The sequence below is a fragment of the Ambystoma mexicanum genome, chromosome 10, assembly GCF_040938575.1.
Source record: "Ambystoma mexicanum isolate Mex_15411 chromosome 10, UKY_AmexF1_1, whole genome shotgun sequence".
NCBI classification, from domain to species: Eukaryota; Metazoa; Chordata; class Amphibia; order Caudata; family Ambystomatidae; genus Ambystoma; species Ambystoma mexicanum.
This window is the reverse complement of record NC_090932.1, coordinates 1,210,510,919-1,210,532,194: the sequence shown is the minus strand read 5'-3', so window position 1 is coordinate 1,210,532,194 and position 21,276 is coordinate 1,210,510,919.

Below are 21,276 nucleotides of genomic sequence, written 5' to 3'. Positions count from 1 at the left end.
AAATGGGGCAAGGTCCCTATTCGAGTGACATTTTTTTGCTAGGCCCTGAAGACCCTTGAGTATGGAAACAAGGCACAATCACCATACACCCAGTGATAGGACAGACACGCAATCGATTTCCAAGTACTAGGGTTAGGGTTTATTGCTAAGCAAATATTCTCAGTCGGGTGACCTGGTCTAACGTCTCGCAACGTGTGATCACCCAGACCTCATGAGACGCGAGAGAGCAAACATTCTACAACAGTATCTTATATATGAAAAGACAATCATACAATCTCTTTGTGACACATCAAAACCGCCCATAATGTATCTTCTTGAGCTAGGGTTCGATAATTGACAATTATGATAAATATGACACTTCATGACACGTTTCTTTCTTAATCTATATTACTTGGTTTAGCAACAGTTGCAATTTGCAGTAAGTAGATATAGTTCTTTGTTATGAAGAACACAAAGCACTTGTTTAGAGAGAAAGCTGTGTTCGTAGGAGACACACATTCCAAAGCATGTTATCTTCTGGTTTCTATTCGTGAACTAGGGGTCAGCCTCATCTAAGAGGGCCCCGAAAAGTGGGGCCACAAAGAAAGTATAATTCATGCTTTAACGGCCTGTTTCTACAGTTTAAGCGAGACCGGCTGGCACCTGGCTTGGTGATTAGATGCCTCTCTGCTCCTCTTCAAGGACTTGTGAGGGAGGAAAACAATGTATTTCTGTACTCTTTGGCATTTCTGTCTGGGCTGGTCTGACAACATGTAACTTCTGGCCTTGCTCTGTGCATGAGCAGAATGGATTAAAATACATTTTGCAAAGCATTTGAACAGAAAGACAAAGAGAGCAAAGAGAGCAAGTGGTGAACCTTCCACAAAATGGCCGCTCTGTTGTTATGCTGACCATTCTTTATTGACGATGTAGGGCATATGATGCAATTGGTTTTCGGCCAACATAATTTACCATTTATGCTTTGGTAGGGTAATTTCTGGACTCACAGGAATCTAAATAGGCATCACTTGCGTGAATCATGTGAGAATTTCATACCCAGAATGCATTGCAAATTTGTACATGTCTTAAAAATAAACTATTTTCACACATTTCCCACTGGCAAATAAACAAAATGCTTGTTAGAAACCACATGTCCTACCTTCCCATGTTCACACATACGTCCTAACAAAAACCAGACCTCACATGCATGGGTGTTCCTACCTGGGTGGAACAGGAAAAGAGTAAACCATTGATATGTCAACTAGTCAAAAAACAAAATATGAATCCTATCTTTGGCCTTGTGGGCACCCAACAGATTAAGGCCTGACATGTCGCAGCCAACAAGGAAACCAGGGAACGCCCAGCATTTCTGTAAAGAATACACCATTGGGAATCCAAAGACACCTAACTTGCGAGGATCCAGCAAGTATATCTTACCAAGAATGCCCAACAAATTCTAAAATGTAGGGGAGAAAAATAAATGTTCAGATATTTGTGACTAGGAAACCACAGAAACAAGTGGGCAACAATGCAAGTCCTACCTTTCTCTGTTCCCACAGGTGTCCCATTAAAAAGGTTCTCACATGTGTGGGGGCACTGAACTGGGAGCAAATAGGAAAGGCTAAAACACTAGTACAACAAACACCCTGGGAAGACCACATCCGTACTCTAGTTGGCCATGTGTGCAACCCACAAATTTACGGTGTGGGCATCACAGCCACAAGGGAAAATACAGAACCTCATACATTTCTGAAAAGAGTACACATGTGTGAACCTAAAGAGGCAGCCCGTGCGTGAATCATGCTAGAACGTTTTACCCAGAATGCACTGCATATTTGTAAATGTGACAAAATTACAATATTTTCACACATCTCCCACTGGGAAACCACCGAAAAACGAGATTAACATCACATGTCCTACCTTTCCATGTTCCTACACGTGTCCCAAAGAAAACGCTACCTCAAACGTGTGGATGCACTAACCTGTATGCAACAGGAAAAGGCTAAAACACTGATCCACCAAACTCCCTCAGACACCAAATCCGTACTCGATTTGGCATTTTGGACAAGCCACATATATAGGCTTGGGGCATCACAGCCACCGGGGAGAACAGGGAACCTCATACATTTCTGAAAAGAAGAAAGCCGTGGGAATCCAACGAGGCAACACTTGCGTGGATCAGGCTAGAATTTCTAACCTGTGGCTGCAAGGATCAAGTTCAAGACTGTCAGGTCTGTAGCCCAATCTTGACTGGCGCAGATACAGCACAAACTCCTACCTCCCCATTGGGTTTTGGCACCTGGGAACAGTACTAACCACAGGCCACCACAACCCAGCGGGGAAAGAGGGTTAGGGTCTGTTGTTTGGATGGGCAGAGGGTTTCAAGGATAACCGGATAGAGGGTTAGGAGAAAGTAGTGGTTAGGTAAGGTGATGTTAGGGTTACATGCTGCTCAGCTCCTGATGCTGTTCTTCTGTGCATTGTGGTTCTACTCTGCCCTATCACTCATTGTACACCACACTCTGACTATTAGCCCAGCACCATATGGAAGCCTTTTACTGGAGCTTCTTAACCAAGTACACTGTAGGCAGAGGCAACTGCCCCTGGAGAGTGCTATCTGTGCTGAGCTTTTGCTTGGAGCCCAACCAGAGACTGCATACCCTGCATTAACACCATGCAGGTGTCCCTACCTAGAAAAATAAAAACATAACATTGTCATGCTTACTAGCACAGGATTAGCACGTTAGATCATACTGTATCATTAGCACAATGAGGACAACAAAAGAAATGCACTTAACTGAGGGTTTCTTTCCCACAGCCTCTCTGGGTGGGATTGTGCTGGCTTGGTATTGATATTGATATTTTATTTCTATCGCGCTCGTACACAAGTGTTTCAGAGCGCAACAAAGCAAGGGAGGCGAACAGGGAGAACAAAACAGCGATCTTACTAGGCCCAGTGACATTGAGAACATGCAAGTGCATGGGAGTGGGGGAGGGTAAAAGTGCATGGAAGGGGGGAGAAGTGGAAAGTGCGAAGCAGAGGAGAAACATATAAATAACAATAAATAAATAATAAAGGCAACAAACAGTTTTAGTGCAGCCAGCAATTTGCAAGTGCTAGGTTTAAGGCAGCAGACAGGGTAGGTCTGATAAGTGCACGAAGAAAAAGGGGAGGGGCTGTATGGGCACAGATACAGACCCCAGTTCAAGGGTTGGCCCGGAGGCAGTGCAGAAGGGTGGCAGGCTGAGCAGGTACCTGGGCCAGGAGGACAGAGGGTGGCCAGGTACATGGTGCCAAGAGAGAACAGATCAGCATGGGAGAGGGGGAGCAAAGGCAGAAGAAAAGAGGAAGGTCTTGAGGTGCTTCCAGAACCAGAGATTGTTCTCCTCAAGTTTTAGAGTGGCAGGGAGGCTGTTCCAGAGGGAGGCCCCAGCCTTGGTAATATTCTGAATATCCTGAGGGTCCGCTGTAAAATACCAAGACAATTGTGAGTATGTGCAGCGGAAGCTTTCAGCAGTTCTTAGTGTACAAATGCGGATTTTGCTTTTCTAATGTGCGATCACTCGATCGTATCTCGGTGACCACGCTGCTCGAGGTTGCTATCACCTAGAGCCTTATATACGCAGTGTCCTCAGCACTGCGTTCATATGCTGCCCCGATTGAAGAGCATGCCAGTATTCAAGAGCATGCAAGTATTCATGTGAGTCTCATGCGGATTAGTCTTTCCCCCAGTTTGTAACACACTGTCACAATCTGCAGTCTCAGCCGCATATTAAACATGCATACGGCTTCTGCAGTTAGTCATCAATCACGTGCGGAACAAGAGCTTGCTTCCAATTATCTTGTTTGAGGGAGCAGAGCCTGTGGAGATCAGACAGGAACTTGCCCCGCATAGATGTGCCTGTCGGAGCTCTTCAGAACATGTCCTCTCCCTCCGAGAGCTGGAATTGCAAGCGTAGCCTCGCGGGCACGGCATGTGCATGCCCACAAGGTTGGGTGTGGTGTTCCCTCTGTCAGGAGGCCTGTGTGTCACACAGCCTCCTGGAAAATGTAGTCTCTGTGCGGTTCTCAGTCACTGAGCCCTTTTCCTGAAAAAGGGATGGAGAAGCCACCTGAAGTACTGTGTTGTGGGCCTATACATAGGTTTCACAGCTGTACCCTGACTCACAGTACCCACAATCCGCCCAGCCCTGACAAAGAGCCTTTTGCATTATCCACAAGGCTTTATGGGGCCTTGGACTGCATTACCTCCAACTCTCTCTTCCTAAACATCTCCCTTCTCAAGCTCTGCTCTCATCCACTTCCAAATCTCTGAGGGTCAGACGCTTTTCCAAGTAGAGAGTTGGGGGCAGATCTCTCCCTTCGGCTGGGGCCTCCCTCTGGTCCAGCCTCCCTGCCTCTCTCAAACTTGAGCACAAACACCTCTGGTTCCAGAAGCAACTCAAGACTTTCCTTTTTGCTTCCGCTTTCTATCTTCCTCTCTCCTGCTAATGTCCTGACTGCTCAACACACTGGTCACCTGCCTACCCTCTGAACTCAGGCCCAGGCTCCTGCATGTCCAGTTTCCCTCGCATTGCCTCCAGACTCCCCCAGTCCAACAGTAAATGCGGTCTGAATCTGCAACCCTACAGTCCCTTCTCTCTGCACGTATTAGCCATTTGCTGGCTGCACTTATTGAGTTACCTGCACTTGTCTCCCCCACACACCACAGCACTTCTCCCATTCACTTCCCTGTACTTGGGCAATCTGAATGACACAAGGCCTAGTAAGATCGTTGTTTTGTCCTACCTCTGTTTCCCCCTCCTAGTCTTGTTGCACCTAGAAACACTTGTGAACAGGCACGTTATAAATGCCATATAATATCATACCATAACCCAGATTGCACTGCAGATTTGCAAATGTGACAAAGAGTAACTATTTATACACATTTTCCACTGGGAAACCACTGTAAAACATGGGAAACAACACATATCCCACCTTCCCAGGTTTCCACAGGTGCCCTTACGAAAATGGTACCTCACATGCATGGGTGCATCCGCTTGAACAGAAAAGTAAAAGGATAAACCATTGATATGTCAACTGGTCTAAAAACAAACGTTTCATCCTGCCTTTGGCCTTGTGGCACCCTCCATATTTAGGCCTACATGTCACATCCACCAAGGAAGCCAGGGAACATCTGCATTTCTGAAAAGAAGACACCCATGGGAATCCAAGAGGCATCACTTGCGTCAATCACTTGAGAATTTCTCACCCCGAATGGACTGCAAATTTGGAAATGTCACAAAAAATACACTATTTTCCCCATTTTCCACTGGGAAATGAGACAATGCTTGCAGAACACCACTTGTCCTACCTTCCCACATTCACACAGATGTCCCAATGAAAGCCAGACCTCACATGCATGGGAACGCCCACCTGGGTGGAAAAGGAAAAGGGTGAATCATTGGTATGAAAAATGAAAGATTCATCCTGGCTTTGGCCTTGCAGGCACCCTATAGATTAAGGCCCAGTGGGCCACAGCAACAAAGAAAGCAGGGAACCCCCTGCATTTCTGAAAAGATGACACACATGGTAATCCAAAGGCAACTAACTTGCAAGGATTGGGCAAGAATTCCTTGCCCAGAATGCCCATCAAATTCTAAAATGTAGGAAAAACCCCACCATTTTCAGATATTTGCAACTAGGAAACCACTGAAACATGGGGGTCACAACACATGTACTACCTTACCATATTCCCACCGGTGTCCCAATAAAAAAGGTATCTCACATGTGTGGGTGCACTGAACTGGGCACAAAGGTGAAAGGCTAAAAAAATGGCACATCAAACACCCTGTAAAGACCAAATCTTTTCTCTATTTGGCCTTGTGTACGAACCACAGATTTCGGCTTGTGACATCACAGCCACCAGGGAGAACAGGGCACCTCATACATTTGAGAAAAGAAAATACCTGTGGGAATGGAAAGAGCCAACACTTGCCTGAATCGTGATAGAATTTCATACCCAGAATGCACATCAAATTTACAAATGTGATAAAAAAGACACAATATCTGCACATTTCCCACTGGTAAACCACCAGAACATGTGGGCTACAATGCATGGCTGACGTTTGCATGTTCCCACAGGTGTCCTAATGGAAACGGTACCTCACATGTGCTGGTGCACTGACCTGGGAGCAAAGGGGAAAGGCTAAAACAGAGGTACAACAAGCATCAGACAAAGATGAAATCCATACTCTATTTGATATTGTTGACAACCCACAGATGTAGGCTTGGGGCATCACAGCCATTGGTGATAACAGGGGACCTCATACATTTATGAAAAGTAGACATTTGTGGTAAGCCTAAATGCATGAATTGAGCTAGAATTACTTACCCAGAATGCACTGTAAATCAGCAAATGTGGCCAGAATACACTATTTTCACATATTCCCATTGGAAACCAACCAAAACATGTAGGGAACAATGCATGTCCTACCTGTCCATGTTTCCACAGGTGTCCCAATGAAAAAGGAACCTCACATGTGTGGGTGCACTAACCTGCACGCAACAGAGAAAGGCTAAAACACTGAAACACCAAAAGCCCTGGGAAGACCAAATGTGTTCTCTATTTGGCTCTGTGATCAACCCACAGATTGAGGCTTTGGGCATCAAAGCCACCACGGAGAACAGGGAACCTCATATATTTATGAAAAGGAGAGTCCCACTGAAATCCAAAGAGGCACCACATCATTGAATCGTGCTAGAATGTCTTACAGAAAATGCACTGCAAGGTTTCACATGTGACATAAAAACACTATTTTCAGACTTTTCCCACTGGGAAACAACCATAACACATGTGCATCAAGGTATATCATAGCTTCCCAGGTTTCCACAGGTGTCCCAATGGACAATCTACCTCACATGTATTTGTGCACTGATCTGGCCACAACAGGGAAAGAATAAAACACTGGTACACCAAACGCTCTGGGAAGACCAAATACGTATTCCATTTGGCCTTGTGTAAACCCACAGATTTAGGTTTGGGGTGTCACAGCCACAGAGAAGAACGGGGAACCTCATACATTTCTTTAAAGAAGACATCTATGGGAATCAAACGATGCATCACTTGCATGAATCACGCAAGAGAATGTCTTACCCAGAATGCATATTTGTACATGCTACAAAATATACACTATTTTCACACATTGCTCACTGGGAAATGATAGAAATGTTTGCAAAACACCACATGACCCGACTTCCCACACGCACATAGATGTCCCAATGACAACCAGACCTCACAAGCATGGGTGCACCCACCTGAGTGGAAAAGGAGAAGGGTTAAACTGTTTAACATGGGTCAGTTGTTGGTAATGCTACAGAGTTGCTATTGAAATGCAGAATACGTTGAATTGCCATGAAAATACTCATTATTCCTGATAAAAGGGCTTGCCAATGAAGCTTAAGTAGAACAGTAGCGTGAGATAGACGGCTTCCACACTATTCCTATGTGCAGAGTGATATCCCAAAATGTTCTAATCTCAACAACCTTAATCCACCACTGTGCTCTGGAATGGGGTTGCAGATTGGCACCCCATGCCCTCAAGAACTGTTCTGGTCTGGACGCACATTGGTTTGCTCAACCCTATCTGAAACGTTGAAAATGTCAATGGGCTCAAAACCATCTGCATTTTCTGTGTACCCTGATACTCCAGTGAAAGACGACACAACAACCTGAGCCATTGCTGGAGCATGCCATTCAGACTCATCAAACACGTGATGAACGGGAACATTCCTCGCATGTTCGGAATGTCCCATCAACCTTGCAGGTGGACTTTGTGTGGGAAGTGCCACATAAGGTGCATCTGCGCCTTGGTTCTCTTGCTCATAGGATGAGGAGCTGGAACGAGCCTCAACAGAAAACTCACTTTCCAAATCTACTTGATGCTCACCCTCAGAAGCAGATTCTGTTTCAGATTCTGCTTCTGGTTCTTGCAACGAGTCGGACTGCAACAGTAAGTTGTGAGCTTCCTCACCAGACATCTGATGTGAAGCCATGACAAATGTGGTGATTGAAAAGTGTACTTCACAAAGAAAAGATAAAGACTGAAAGACCAGGGTACTTTGCTTTTGAAAATAAGGGAACTACTGTAGAAATTACACAATAACACCAAATTGTCCTCAATCTGTTTTAAAAATGCAGCAGTCCTCTAAAATATATTCTGATCTTAACCTTCCAAATAAAAAGGAGTACTGGCTTGCTGGCAATCACTTTAAATACAAAACTAGAGATCACTGCTTACTTACAGGTAGCTGGACTGCAACAACACACCTGCACCTACAACAAAGCGAACACAAGACCTAAGCAAGATGTCATCTTGCCCCATGCATATGACAAATACATGTGTGGGAAAAGAGATGGAATCCACACTTTCGTTTATAACAATCCAAAGACACTCACCCTGACAACATGGCAGGATCCTTCAGGAAAATTGCCGGCACCCTTTTTACAAAACGCCCTGCTCCTTGACAAAAGGCAAAGGATGGATATAGAAGTTCATGAGCATTGACCGGTCCCAAATGGAAGTAAGTCAAAATAAGCTCCAAAATGCATTGACGGTTTGGAAAGAAATAGGCAGCACTGAACTATGGAATATCTTCATGGAATATCTTCATGGCACAGGACACATTTAGTGCTTCACCTATTGGGAACACCCCAACATAACATTTGGGCAAATTTTATTATGTCCTCAATGAAAACGTCCATGTCCCTCTTAGATGGGGTCTCCGTCTGTGTGAAATATCAATTCAGATTTGATAAAACCATTTGTCAGTTTTGCCATCTCGCTGTTAACCTTTCTCACTGAGCAATTGATGTCATTTTCCTTCCCTGGAGTTCTTCAAACTCTCTGTGGAATCATTTGAGACCACACCACCACAGTGTTTGGGAACCTAATCAGAATCCACTGTAGTTCAGCAATAAGTAGCTCCCGTACCCCACTCCATCCTAAAGAAACCAAGTTATCCCCCCCAGATGCACAACAATCAAGAAAGGAGGTGGAACTTCCCTATTCCCAGTGCCTTGCTGATCACTCTTCTGAGATTTTGAAGGAGATATACCCCCAAAACCAAACCAGTACATTGACCCACCATCCCTCTGAGACCCAGGTGTGTTTGGGCCTAGGAATCCATACAACCCTCATCCTTACCAGGAAATGCAAAAAAGAAAAACTCACTTGTCTCTTGCACAGTTCCCAAAAATCTCAAAGATGCCTGCGTCAAACCACTGATTAAGAAAGCCACACTAGACCCCAACATTCCCACAAATTACCGCCTCATCACTACCTTCCCATTCCTGATAAAAAGCCTTGATAAAGCTGCATATATTCAAATTCATAACCACCTTGAATCCCACATCCTTCTAGTCATCCCTCAGTCTGGATTCAGACCAAGACCTGGCACGAGACAGCCCTGCTTGATCTGAAGATCCAAATGGATGAGGAAAAAGACAAAGGCCACCCTTCGCTACTCCTCCTCTTGGACCTCTCTGCGGACTTCAACTTCGGACTTCGACCACAGCATCTTAACATTGCACCTAACCTCCTCAGCCTCCTTCTCTCCAAACACAGCCAAATCGATCCAATCGTTCCTATCTGAAAGATCCATGAGGGTCTTTTCTGACACAGCATCAGCAGACCCCTCGCCCATAACATGCAGAGAGTTCCCCAAGGCTCCTGTGTCCCCCCCACTCTCTATAAAATCTTTACCAAGATGTTATTCAACCTTCTAGATGATATGAATGTCCCATACACCAACTACGCTGATGATACTCAGATCCTCATCACACTCTCTGGCACATATGAGACCGATTCATCCTGCCTCAATGAAATCTAAAGCAAAATACAAGACTGGATGGCCAAGCATGGTTTCGGGCTTAACGATGACAAAACAGAGCTTCTACTTATTGCATCCAGACAACGCCTTAACAAACTCAACCCACAATACAATTCCTTCAAAATAGATCGAAATGTTATCAAGGTATCCAACAATGCCAAAACTTTAGGGGTCTATCTCGATTCCACATTGTCCCTATCAAGACAAGTAAACTCCACAGCCTCCTCTTCTGCCTACACCACTAAGCTAATAACTGCCTGCAGAATATTCCTGTCTACACAAAGCTCTATCACACTGGCCAGAGCACTTATACTATCAATGCAATTCCTTCTATCGAGGCACCAGTAAATAAATCATCCAAAAGCTCCAAATATGGCAAAATAACAATCTTAGAGCAGCTCTGAATATCCCACGTTTCTACCACATCTCCCAGGCCAGACAGTCGGCCAAATGGCTACCCATAAAGGACAGAATCACCTTCAGAACACTCATGATAACACACAAATGTCTCAACAATACCGCTCCCAAATATCAGTCAGACAAATTCACATGGAAAGACACATGGAAAGACACATCAAGGCCCACAAGAACCAAATCTGCCCACTGCCTGAGCATTCCCAAATTCAGACTCCAAAAATCAGGGGGTACCAGCTTTCCTGTTTTAGCAGCAAAAACATGGAACTCCCTGCCCCCAGCTCTCAGAGATGAACACTCCTTCTTAGCGTTCTGGTTTTGATTCAAGTGAAATCCTGGCTCCTCTCTCTGACCACCATGTCCTAATGTACAACCACATGTTTATCTTTGTAAATATGTAAATTTTATACCACTGTATCTTTCAATGAGTGTGACCTGTAAATTCTAGCACACATCAACCTCCTACTATTTATTGTATCTAGCCCTCTCACCATTGTACCATTTCTGTATATACACATGCACCTGTTCTTCCTCATGCTGAATAACATGCCTGTAACACTTTGTTTAAGCCAAGCACCTAGCTACCTCAGGGCTCAGCGCGCTATATAAGCAAATAAAATAAAAAATCAAATCACCTAAATAGCGCCAGACGTACAATTCAAACCATGGCACAGCATGTGCATGCATCAATGTTTCTTGAATCAATCCCAGACACACATTACCCCCAATATTATAATGATCATTTCATGTGAGGGAACACTGTGTACCTCACTTCAAGGTTATTTTGTAAACAATGCCTAACTTTCAGGTAAAGAGGTTGAGGACACATTATGTCAGGTTTTGAGAATATCAGATTTGTGCTGGCATTATTGTAAGCTGATTAGGGAAGCTACCTGCTCTTGGTGCATACTGTTTGTACTTCAAGGTGGGAAGGAGAGTTGTAAGTAGTATGTAGTGATACCAAGGAATCAGGGAAGGTAAATGGGAGAGAGATACTGGCAAAAAGGAGGAGTAAGCCTCAGGTATGTCTCCACGGCCAGCACTTCTTAGGGCACTGTACACTATACAAAACTCTCCCACAAACTTCCTCTCTGCCTTCTTTCCACCTTACACTACACAACACTCCTTACCTGTAACACTCCTTACCTGATGCCTTGTGGGGATGTCTGGCTGATGCGTGGAATGCCCCTTGCATCAAAATCATCTGCAGTACTCTTAAAGCATACTGCCATGTTCCCGGTAGAAGAGTTTGGGTTTTTTGTGGGGTGAGGATACTACACCAAGGTGATGTGCTTTTCTGTTGATGTCTGCAGTCTTCCCCTGAAACAAGAATACATGGGGTGTCATTCGTGCAATTATGTCTCTAGCTTACCTAGTGCTTGCTGTTCCACAGATGCTGCCTAGTGGGGGCTGGAGTCAACTTAGAGTGCTATAGACAGCAGAGAGAATGCACTTCTGAACCCAGTTACTGTATTGGTTCGCCCAGACCTGATGTGGCTTGAGGTATAGGGCCTCATTACACGGTAGGCGGTAGGGACATACCGTTACCGGTAAGGGATTACCGGTATCGGTAAATCCCCTCCCCAATCACGACCCGGACATACCGCTATTAGCGGCACCGCAAAGTACGGTGGCACTATTAGCGGCAAGTCCGTGAGCGCGCGGCCCCTCAGACCGGAAATAGCGGCATAGCGCTAATATCACGGCATCACGAGCCATGCGTACATGGCAATACCGGCATGTAGTAGACCCAAAGAACCCTTACCGTCAAGGAGCTAATACCGGCATCGCGAACCACACGTTAAAAGAGCACAGCAGAGTTCCCACCTGCCACAGGTGGACAAAATCAGCACAGGTGGAGGCAATGGAGACTGGCAGCACAAAAGAGCACACCACACCCCTCCCCACACCCATTCCCACACCAAGATGGATGCAATACTAGCAGCATTACATGGGCTAGAGGACATGATTGCTGTGCAGCAGCTACAACAACAGGCAGCACAGAGGAGACGCAGGAGGAGGAGGAGGAGGGCAAGACAGGCGCAGCAAGCACCACCAGTGCACCTAGTGATACCACAGAGGCAGCCACCAATTCCCAGGATCAGAGCCAGTCCAGTCAACCTAACCCCTGAGCAGATACACACCCTGTACCGTCTGGACTGGGATACCATCACCACCATAGTAGACATGATATACAACGACATTGTGAGTCTCATTGACATCCGTACTGCCATCCCCCCTCTACTGAAGGTAGTAACAGTGCTCCACTTCTTGGCCACAGGCACCTACCAGCATACGGTAGGTCAGATGCATGGCATATCACAACCAGTATTCTCACGCACACTGAACCAGGTGCTCGATGCCCTCCTGCAGCACACAAGTCAACACATATACATGCCACGGACTGCCCAGGAGATCTCCAACACCAAAGTTGGCTTCCATTCACTGGCAGGCATCCCAAGTTGCATCGGGGCCATCGACTGTACACATGTAGAACTGGTGGTCCCACATGCCAATGAGGTAGTGTACCGTAACAGAAAGCAATACCACTCCATCAACGTCCAACTGGTATGTGACTCCAATAAGATCATCACACATTGCTGTGCCCGATATCCCGGTTCAACCCATGATGCAATGGTCCTGCGGAACTCGACAATACCACGATACATGGAGCGACATGCTGGACAACGTTCGTGGCTACTTGGTGAGTAGCAGGCCGACCACATGTCAGTGTGATGTGGATTGTGAGTGGGGGGGGGAGATGCATACTCCAACTGGCCGTGAATGGGGGGGGGGGGAGATGCATACTCCAACTGGGCGTGAACTTGTGTCATGAGAAGAATGGACATACATATTTGCATCACTGTACAGTGAGGCAGCCCACAATGGACCAGAGACAAAACCACATGCCGGAAGTGAGTGCCACGGCAAACATATCAATCCATTACGCCAAACAGGCCATTCCAAACAACATGCACACCGCACAACACACCATTCCCCCATTACACAAATCAGCAACATGCATATCAAAATCACAACTGAAATGTACGCTGAACAACATCAGAAATGGTCCGCGCACATGAGTGCATACAAATGGATCCCCTGTAGCCATTGTGGTGAGGCACACCCGTACCCCACCACAGAATTGCCATCAAACAGCATGGGGACATCAACTAAGGAATGGCAGTGTACTAGCAGTGTGGCACTAACGTTGCCAGGGCCAGGAAACACAAATCACTTAAACTCTGGCGGGACATGGCAATCCCTGCTGTATGCATGCATGGTGCATGTCCACTTGCAAGGACCACCTCACCTTCCCACATTGCAGTTACCCTGATTGCCATGCGTGCTTGGATCAGTGGATGTCGTTGAATATGCAATGTTTGGTTGTGTGATATGTGCACGCTCCACATTATGTAGACACTTACACATACCCATTGTTGCACCCATGCAGGTGATGCAGGTTATCCCCTGAAGAGGTGGCTCCTTACCCCTGTGCGGAACCCACAGAACAGGCACGAAGAGGACTACAATCATGCACACACCCGTACCCGCGTGGTGATCGAGCAGACATTCGGCCTATTGAAGGAACGCTTCCGGTGCCTCAGCAGGTCGGGCGGGGCACTCCTGTACGGGCATGAGAAGGTGGCCAAGATCACCATGGCATGTGTCATGCTTCACAATATGTGTATCAGACGGAATGTGCCAATGCCCCCTGACATAGAACTGCGACCACCGTCTGAGGATGATGACGGGGATGAGGATGGAGGAGAGGGGGCTGCAGGTCATGCAGGTGGCGATGCCCATGAGGGACGTGCTGTGCGGCAGCACCTGATAGACCATTGTTTCTGATGCACATGGATTAGGAGGGTTCAATTGGTGTTCAGCTCAGGGCACGGGGTGTATGGAGGACATAATCACAGTGCACCCTTCAACAATAAAACACACATACACAATTATCAATGTCCAGTCATGTGATTATCCATGCCATTACGTCTGTATTGAGCATTATGACATTCAAACGTGCATGTACCCTCCACCCCAACAACCCTCACCCCCCTCCCCCCACAACTCCCCCAAACACCCTCCCCCCCCTCCCCCCACAACTCCCCCAAACACCCTCACCCCCCTCCCCCCACAACTCCCCCAAACACCCTCACCCCCTCCCCCCACAACTCCCCCAAACACCCTCACCCCCCTCCCCCCACAACTCCACCGAACATGGTGTGCACATCAGTGCTGCATTAGTTCCCAAGTGTCAACAGGGACAGGCTGGCCCTACTTCCCTCCTCCACTACCACCATTGGGGGGTTGTGAGTCTGACCGCCGCAAGGACCGGCTGGACCTGCGCAGGATGGTTGTCTGGTCGGAGCTAGTAGACGAGGGCGTGGCTGGTTGATCTGCTCCCTTTGAGTGACGCATGCTCTCCATCGCCTCAGCAATGCGCGTTAGGACCTGCCTCACAGCGGCCATCTCCTCACATAGGCGCGTCGTGTTGCTGTCCATGGCAGCTTTCATGTCCCTTGACAACACCCGGATCTCCTCCCTGGTCGAGGCAGCCTCGCTCACTTGCCGGGCAACCAGGGCATTGAGCTCCTCCTGGCGCTGGCGTATCAGGCTCATGGTGTCGTCTGCGGCCCTGCCCCTGTTACTCCTCGGCGCAGCTTGCTGCATGTGGCCGACTTCAGGTGAGCTCGCCACGGGACTGAATGACCCATCCATTGCATCTCCGGCATGCACCTCATGGATGTTGCCATTGGATGTGTTGCATGGGCTGTGGAGTGGGGACAGCTGGGGGCTGGGTGTACGCTGCCCTTCCGGTGTCGGACATGGGTCGTCCACATCACTCATAGGTGCCGTGGCTGCTGCTTCCCCAACGGAGCTATTGGCTGCGGACGGCGTGCCTTCTGGCACTGGCTCCTGAGTGGTGGGGGTGGGTGGTGGGGGTGCTGCCACAGTGTCGGATGGCATTTCGACCCTTGGTGTGGTCGTTGCGTGGGTGGCTTTTGAACGCTGGGCCACTCCAGATATCCCAGTGCCCCTCGATGTACTGGGCCTGGTGCCTGCATCCTTTCCCTTGGCCTGCTTTTTGGGTGGTGGGGCCTGCGTTGCAGCGTCCAGCTCCTCACTGTCAGATTGTGACCCTGTGGGGGAGCAAGACAGGGATAACATCAGTGATGGGTCAACGTGCATCATGCATATGTTGTTGTTGCTGCAGTTCTTTGGATTTGGAAAACTACTTTGGGCCTGTAGGTTATTGACCAGATGGGTGGGTCATCCGGACATGTGTCAGGGTGACACGTGTGTGAGGTGCTGCATGCATGTGGTTGTGTGGGGATGTGCAGGGCATATATGCAGGGTTGTGTACATGTGTGTGTGATGACCCCATCCATTAGCTGATTCCCAATTCACATTTAGGGGAGGGACTCATGCTTGGCATTGCTGTGTCTTGCGTGGTCACTCACCTCCGTCTGACGTTGTTGCCACACCACACTCCATTCGGCCCACTCCCTCGATGGATTCTATGCCAATGGTGCTGGCACATGTCTCCTCCCACTCCTGCATCTTCATCGGGGATCCACCTCCGCCTCCTGTGCCCATGGCCAGATTCCTGTTGGCCGATAAAATGCTGCGTACACGGAGGCGCAGATCATCCCACCGCTTGCGCACGTCCTTTACGGTGCGGGGGGTGGAGCCCACCGCACTGACTTTCTGCGCCACCTCAGCCCAGATTTCCTTTTTTCTCAGGAGTGCCGGGCGCCGCATGTCGCTAGCGAACACTACGTCTGCATTTGCAGCCAGGGTGTCTGCCAGCATTTTCAATTCCTCGTTTGAGAAGCGTTCTTTGCGCTGGCGCGCATCGGCTTTCTTTAGGGCCTTGGGCATTGTTTGTTCTTCTGGGATGTGGTTTTGCCAGTCGTGGTGTTGCTGCAGGTCCTGAGTGCAGGGGATGGCAATGGATTGTGTTTTTAAAGATGGCCGCCGGGCTCTTTCCCGTTCCGGTGCGATGACGCTATTTCCGGTTCCGGTGTTTTACGGTGACCGCTAATAGCAGTGACCGCTAATAGCAGTGACCGCTAACAGCGGTGGCCGCTAATAGCGTGCAGCATGAGGGCGGAGGTGCTATCAGCTCTTTGGTCGGAGCCGGTAAGGTGCTTTTCCGCCATGGCGGTGGGGTCATTTACCGTCATGGCCCTATGCGCGTGTCCGCTAACTCGTAATGTGACGCTATTAGCGGTCTCCTACGATGGCGGACACGCTAATGGCGCCATGACGGTAAATCACATTTTTTAGCGCCTACCGTGTAATGAGGCCCATAGTCTTCTGGATTGAGCTTAGCTGCCTTTTGAGGACTTCCACTCTTGCCTAATGTCTTAGAGTTAATAGTTTTGCTGCTCACAGTCTTTTTGGAAAGCTTTCTCCTTGCTTTTTGGTTTTCTTGCAGTGTGCTTGGTATAATGCTGTGTGGTATGTATTCTCCTCTATTAGTACATTTGCTGAATATGGGTTTCTTCTTTCACTCCTGTCTTTTTTCAGTTGTTGTATTTGTGTTATGTGTCTTGTGTGAGTTCTTCTTTTGATAACTGCTTTATTTAATACATGTCCTTTCCTTTACAGGTGCTGAATGCCATCTGGATTATGGATCATTAAGAATGATTTGATATGATAGGTTATTTATAACGTGCTTAATACCCAGAGGTTTCTAAGTGCAGACCCGGGGACCGAACCTGTGTTGCTCCGTGTCATCTTGCTTCCAAGGCGTGCAGGTTGTCCCTGAGCTATCCTTCCGAGGCAAATGATCCCCAATGTAGGTAGGCAGAGAGCTTGCAGAAAAATAATTGGTCTGTTTCTTGGGTGAGGAGTGAAGCGCAGCCTATTAGTGGTGCAGTGTTCGCTGTGTCATTTTTCAGGTTTTTGGAGAAGCATCCGGGTGCAGATTGTTGCCTGACACTGGCTCAGGTAAGTGGAAGAGAGCTGTGTGCATGAGCGTGGCTTTCAGGACAGCGTGCAAAATCACAGACTGGAGTGTGCAAATGCTTCAAGTCTCTGATCAGCGTGAGAGCTCGAGATGCATGCACTTGAGTGCTAGTGTCTTCTGGAAGGCTGTGAAAAGCGATTAGGCTAGCGATCTTCTGACAATTCTCTAACATGAAGTACGTCTAGGGCCTTGGGTGTGGTTTAAATAGCTCAGCGCCCATGTCCAAACAGCATGCAATTGTGTTCAGAGCTGATAGATGATGGTTCAGGCAATGGCCATCTTGGAGGTCTGATGTGGCTTCACAACAGGGGCCATCTTGTAAAGGTTTAACTTGCTGGAAAATATAAGTGTGAATGCCTTTTCTGCACCAACGTTCTCTGGGCCTGTGATCATGTCAGTGCCCCCGATAGTTTCTAGCTCCTCCAATAGCGGATCACACCAGCACAACCTGCCTCCTACCAGTACCCACCTATGATGAATCAGTCCTTTAAAGTGGCTGTTCTAAGCCGGAGATCATAAGTACATCCACACAGAAAATCTCCCATCTAATCTCCCCTACATACACTAAGATGATTCAATGACAACCTACAGAGCAATAACCTGCGAGCAGAGGTTGAATACTACACTCAACATGCACCGTTTCCTGAAGCCTTTGCGTTTGCGTTTGCCTCAAGTCTGCAGTCTCAATACCAATTTCTCACTCCTAACAGCCATCTTAACCAGAGAACAAAAAAAAAAGTGGCTTATGACATGGCAAAACCCACATGATCGGAAAAACTGCACTTTCCTTCACATAAGTACATAACACCATTAGGGATTGTAAAAGCAAAGGAAATGGAGGTATAGAGATAGCTGTATAATGAGGAAAGGAGCAGATCCTGTACTACTTCTATAACAGAGCAGAAGTGTCAGCTGCAGCCTCTGACAACTGCAACAGTACCAGAACTGTAAATGAAACAAAAAACACCACAGTCATCTGTGGTCGGCCCACCAAAAGAATCCAAACTTTTATGCTCCTATCGGAAACCTTTCACTTCCTTGGGCCAGATGAATGGTACATATCATTGATCTGCCATCAAGGAATGATAAGGGGCATATGGAAACCCCCACCACCTAGAACAAACCTTTGGTGATTGTCAAAATGGTGGGAAAAACCTCTAACTTTCCCCAAGGGGAGTAGCAAGGTTCTGCCGGCATAGTGGATATTTCATGGGTTGACCCTGCAGTTGTAGGCCAGCCCACTGAAATATCCCCCAGCTCCCATTGACAAGGGAGGACTTGGGCCAGAACAAGACGAAGCTGCACTCCGGCAAAAACTGTTTCCTCTCTGTGAGGCCTCTCTGTCAGAATATTGTGCAGTGGAAATTAGCACCATGCCAAGTGTGCATTGCAGGCTGAGAAGAAATACACATTTACATTACTATCAAAGAGATGTTTTATAAATTGAGGGTCATTCTTATGTTCCCCACATGCACTTGTGTTTATGTAAAGCAGCCAGTGTCCCATATTCAGGGCACACACACTAAGGGCCACCCCCCAGTCCCACTCACAGCATACAATTATCTTCCTCAGTCCTAAACATATAATACTACAAACTCTCCCCTCCAACTCCCCCCTGAGTAAAAGCACTAAAAATAAAATAAAATTGCAGATTTTCCTCTTCCTAGTGGAAGATCAGCAGTTGTACTGCCATCATCTTTTGCCCTATCCCTTTGGGGTCCAGAGGGGGAGAGGGCTGCTTATTATAGTAAGCGTCCCTCCCTCAAAAAAGGCATCCCTGGTATTGGATTTTATGGCCGCAGTTCGACTGATCCTTGCCCATCAATGCTTGTGGCTCAATCAAATTGGCATGAAAATGCTGGAGATCGAAGGAGGAACCTACCTTCACCTTCACCTTCACATGTAGTCAAAATGGCTGTAGCATGTGAACTTACAAACAGTCTAACGTGAAACTGAAGGGAATCCAACCCCCAGGCGATGAGGAGGAACTTCCTCCTCACATAGCCTGGGGGTTGGATTTAAAGTTTGTGTGAATGCTGTGCCGCAGCGATTGCACAAACACAAGTACTAAAAGAATGAGCAATCTCGTCCTCTGTACTGCAGAAGCAGTGCAAAAAAACGAGATAGCTCATCCTCATCACTTAAGGAGTTAAACAATTTTTTTTTTTTTTTTTTTATTTATTTGAACTTTACTCGGTGAAAACCAAGTTTTGTCAAAATTGACAGTAGTAGAAAGTACAGATGTTCCTTGAATACAATAACAATTACAATAACAATGGCCACTAGCCACCCGCCTACTGCTGTGGCGGACCATCTTGGAGGTCTAGTCGTCTAATTTGGTCAAACACCCGGTCTATGAGTTTAGCAAAGGCTTGCGACCATTTGTTGTTTTCACCGGCGATCAGTCTGTTCCACAACTCGTCTGTTTGGAATATCCATAGGTTCTCATCAAGGGCAGGGAGATACAGGTTTCTTGAATCCTTCATGTTGACGCATTCCATCACCAAGTGTTTCAATGTTTCTATGGAGTCAAGCTTCTTGCATAGTCTACAACGTTTATCCCCTCCGCCTCCTCTGATGGCACTAATCTCTCTGGTTGGGAGGAGGTTGAGTCTTGCTCTCATTATCAAAATTCTCAATCCTTTATTAGGGAACTTGGCGCAGTATTGTAATGGTTTATTTGCCTTATTGCAGGAGGGCGGGAGATGGTTTAACAGTTTGTTCCCGGTGGCATTTTCTATGGTGGTGATCCAGTCCAGATCTTCTAGTTTCTTTTTAATTTTGTCGGGGTTTTCTTTTAGTTCTTTTTCTGAACATAGAATTTTTGCCAGATCGTCCTTTCTCCATTTTACCCAGTTTTTCACGGCCGTGCACTTCCCAGTTGCGATTTCCTCACCTATAGAAGCCAGAATGGGTGGACCCTCGGCCATGATGATTTTTCGATATAGGCTCATCGCTCTTTGGTTCACCATAGACGCCAAGGAAAGCAGCCCTAAATCTCTCCTGATCGCCGGCATGGAGGTGGATTTTGGGAGCCCTAGTACTGTTTTCCATACATATCCTTCCAATTTGGCCCAAATCGTCTTAAGGAGTTAAACAATAAAATCCACTGCCTGTAAGTATTCACTACTATGATCATGCTGTTATTGTCCTCCCACTCATTGGAGTTCCTGCTAAATCTTTCTTATGGGCTAAAAGTAAGCTACCATGAAAAACATCATTTCATATAAGTACCTCACTCAAATAGTTGACTTTCAAATCTATGTTCTCTGCCACACTAACGCATACCTAACACCACAATCATCTCAATTACCGCCCTTAATTACTTAGGTCATAGAAAACCTGACTCCAACTTACAAACCCAAATGAAAGAACTACTTTAGCATTAGCCCCATAAAATTACCAGACCCAATAACTCCTCTGTCCAGTAGTATTCACAGCTGCTATCATGGTGATATGTTCCCACCTCTCCATGGAACTTATGCTAACACGTACCCATTGTCTAAAGCTAACCTACAGTGAAAAACATCCTTAAATATCACCATCAAACTCACATATTTAACTTGCAATAATATTTACTTTAAGAAGTTAACTCATATCTAAACAATAGCTACACAATTATCTCTATTACTAACCTGACACCAACCTACTAATCCAAATGAATCAAATGCTTTAGCATTAGGCCCATGACATTGCAAGGCCCAATAACTCTACTGCCCAGAACTTTTCACGACTATTATCGTGGTGCCATGTTCCTCCCACAGCATGCAACCCATGACCTAAACCAGACACAAACAAAGCAAGTGCCTTGAAATTACACCATGTTACCAGAACCAGTAGCTGCCTTGCCCAAAGACATTAACTACTACTATCACAGTGGCCAATGTTTCCCTTTCCTTTGCACTCATTCTGTAACGATATATTCGGAGACCCCACTCAACAAGGGAGTCCCCCAGTTAAACAAGGCCACAATACACCATTCATTTGGATTCAAATACACCCTACTTTTGACTCATATAGGGCCCGTGGATCC